General features: G+C 45.4%; 1 long non-coding RNA gene across 1 annotated transcript in view; it reads right to left on the bottom strand.

The window, feature by feature from the left end:
• The window catches only part of LOC105542856, a 13,591-nt gene extending 11,927 nt beyond the window's left edge, over nucleotides 1–1,664 (bottom strand). Inside the window, exon 1 of the long non-coding RNA XR_001006538.1 lies at nucleotides 1,572–1,664. This is a non-coding gene — a long non-coding RNA (uncharacterized LOC105542856). The remainder of the gene's footprint in view (nucleotides 1–1,571) is intronic.
• Nucleotides 1,665–3,576: the final 1,912 nt, after the last annotated feature.

The raw sequence follows: 3,576 nt of genomic DNA on the forward strand, positions 1-3,576 counted from the left end.
TATTTTTAGTAGACACGGGGTTTCACCTTGTTAGCCAGGATGATCTCGATCTCCTGACCTTGTGATCTGCCTGCCTTGGCCTCCCAAAGTGCTGGGATTACAGGTGTGAACCACCATGCCCAGCCTATGTTAAAAAATTTTTAAGCTTACCAAAGTGACGAATTAGAAGTATTTGTATCTTAAATGACTTTTCAATTTACAAAAGATTGGTCATCTAGCACCATATAAGGAACTTCCTTATTACGCTTTAAATATAATTCCAGTTACACAAATTCAATTAACTTCTCGTTCATTGCCAAAGCTGTTTCTATGTCATATCTCTATCCTATTTATTCAGTGGTGCCTGTGAAGTGCAGCAAGCTTGTGAGATGGGTAGAAGAGAAGGGAAAACATCGACGTTGAACGCCTTCTGGGTTCTACAACCAGCTATGGTGCTACACACACACACACACACACACACACACACACACAAAGAGGTAGATATTATCTCCTGCTTACATGTGAGGAAGCTGGTTCACAGGGGTTAATAAAATGGCCTGGCATCACACAATGCCAGCAAAAAATCAGCAATCGCATCCCCTGCTGCCTGACAGCACATTTTCTGAAGTTTCACATCCAAGCTGTTTCCTAGGTAACCACCGCGCAGCCTCCAGGACCGTCTGCATAAATAGGGAGGAAGGGGGAATCCAGCCAGCGCCTCTCATTTCCTGCATCAACAATAGTGCAGGCCTTTGTCAGGGCGTTAATGTGGCGAAAACAGAAAGCCCCAAAGCTTGTCCGTGGGATTCTAGTTCAAATGAGATATTTCCACTCACTGAAGGGCCCAATTCATTGAGGATCTTGCCTGTCAGAGCACTGAGCCTGTTTCTATTTTTATTCACTCCCCTGCCTTTTCCTTTTCTCCCAGGTTTTTTGTTCTCACAGCAAGGAGTGAGTACTCCTCCTTGTTCACATGAGCCTGTGCCCCTAGAGAAATGCCAGGATCTGAGCAACCCACCACTCCCCTGATAGGCAAAGGACTCTGCAGAGTCCTCGCCGGTCCCCGGCCCTGGGACTGGCCAGGACAAGGCCCAGGGCCAGCATGACTCTGGGTCACATGGTCTATTCATCTTGGTGTGGCTTCTTTGCTTATTGTGCTCCGTCCTGCGGTGGTCTCTGCAGACGGCCACAGAGACTTAAAGAACTTGCTCTCCTTCCCTTGTCGCAACAGACTGGTCTAGGTTGAAGGACTAAGTTAGAGAGGGAAATGAGGGTCATGGCAGCCCACTCTCTTACCGCCTTTAACAATTTGATCTCCATCCAACTGAGGCATTTCCTCTATACTTTTCTGAGAAGCTGAAAGGCACTTTGCTTTTGTGAGTAGCTCTCTTCCGAAATAAATATTAATGACATTCGAGCTCATGGGTGTTGCTGAAAGCCATTTGTCTCGGCAATATTATGTGCAAAGAACAGGTTGGAAATGTCGGTGGCCAGTCATATTATGTATGGTTGCATTAGTCCGTTCTGGGATTGCTGTAAATAACTACCTGAGACTGGGTAATTTACGAAGAAAAGAGGTTTAATTGACTCACAGTTCTGAAGGCTGTACAGGAAGCATGGCTGGGGAGGCCTCAGGAAACATAATCATGGCAGAAAGCAAAGGGGAAACAGGCCTGTCTCACGTGGTGGGAGAAGGAGGAGGAGCGCGAAGGGGGAGGTGCTACACACTTTCAGACAACCAGATCTCATGAGAACTCACTCGCTAACACAAGAACAGCAAGGGGGAAATCCACCTCCATGATCCAGTCACCTCTCACCAGGCCCCTCCTCCAACACTGAGGATTACAATTCAACAGGAGATTTGGGCGGGGACACAAATCCAAGCCATCTCAATGATTAACATCTTCACTTGCCATTTCATATATCCACGGTCAGCTGCAGCGTGGCATAGGTCGCCTTCAAGAGGCAGCAGACTAGCTGTGGTGCTGGCCCACAGGGATGGGGAAGGGCAGACACAGGTATTCACTGGGAAGGAATTGGATCCAGCGGTTTGAGCTGGTGGGTGAAGGCAGCAGGCTCCATCTCTGGACATGACGGTGCACCAAGTCACACTATTAGTTCTGGATGGGGCAGGCTATGGGTGAAGGCAGCAGGCTCCATCTCTGGACATGACAGTGCACCAAGTCACACTATTAGTTCTGGATGGGGCAGGCACGCGGCAGGAACAGGGCTCAGTGCCCAAGCAGCAGGGCGGGGCTGACATAATCCCAGGGTGCCACAGCTGGTGGCTGGATATGAGGTGGCCCTATTGAATACCAGTGATACATTTTTTGGGTGTGGTGCTGCCACTGTGGTTACATCAGAGAATACCTTTGTCCCCAGGAGGTGCGTGCAGAAACATTTAGGGTGAAGCGTCGTGATGTCTGCAATCTACTTTCAAATAATTCAGCAAAAAACAAACAAACAAACAAACAAAAAAACTTACACACAAATGTGGCAAAATGTTAAAAACTACAGAAGGCAGAGGAAGGGTATGCAGAGATTGACTGTGCTATTCTTTCAACTTGTAGGTTATAAAGCTTTTTAAAAATAAGTTTTTGAGGTTTTTCCAAACGGGTTAATGATTGGTTCTAGGCTTGAAACATGAAGCAGTTTTCCGGTTTTCTTCACAAATGGCCTAGAGTTCAAAACTAGAATAGGCGATACAGCTAGTTACTACTACTTTGTTGACTTCTCATCCTAAATGTAGTACAGTCCACACAGGATGGAATATGGTAAAACTGCTACCTTTATATTCAACGAGTTAAACAGATATTTCATAAAACAGGCTGGTGAATTCCATTTTTGTCTTATGTTTTCTTGTTCTCACATTTTCAATGCTTAATTGTTTTTCTCATTCAAAAGAATGTTTTATCTGAAAACCCATCCTGTGGCCGGAAGTGGAAGCATGTGCCGTCTAGAGATTATACCACAAAAATGGACAGCAAGTCTTCCAGATCCTGCATGGTCCTGCTTTTGTAGCCTTGAGAAAGTAATGCAACCAACCAAAACACATTTGTGGCTGCTTGCTCATAATTGGCATGAAAAAAATAGGTATTCTCTATTTTGATGCTTATGAAAATATATTGTGAATACATAACTCAAACAAATAAAGACATAAAAATTAGATGAGGATGTCTATTTCTCTTCCTAGACTGTAAGACCCTTAAGGGCAGGAACAGTATCTTATTTATATTTGCACCTCTGGTGCCTAGCCCCATAAATATTTGTTGAATAAATAAATGCATAAATAAATTAGAAAATAGAAACGTGGGCTGGGTGCGGTGGCTCATGCCTGTAATCCCAGCACTTTGGGAGACTGAGGCGGGTGGATCACTTGAGGTCAGGAGTTTGAGACCAGGCTGACCAACATGAAGAAACCCCGTCTCTAATAAAAATACAAAATTAGCTGAGCATGGTGGTGCACACCTGTAATCCCAGCTACTCAGGAGGCTGAGGTAGGAGAATCGCTTGAACCCAGGAGGAGGAGGTTGTGGTAAGCCAAGATTGCGCCACTGCACTCCAGCCTGGGCAACAAGAGTGAAACTCCATCTCAAA

Source organism: Mandrillus leucophaeus, unplaced genomic scaffold, assembly GCF_000951045.1.
Source record: "Mandrillus leucophaeus isolate KB7577 unplaced genomic scaffold, Mleu.le_1.0 Scaffold27, whole genome shotgun sequence".
In the NCBI taxonomy this organism is placed as follows: Eukaryota; Metazoa; Chordata; class Mammalia; order Primates; family Cercopithecidae; genus Mandrillus; species Mandrillus leucophaeus.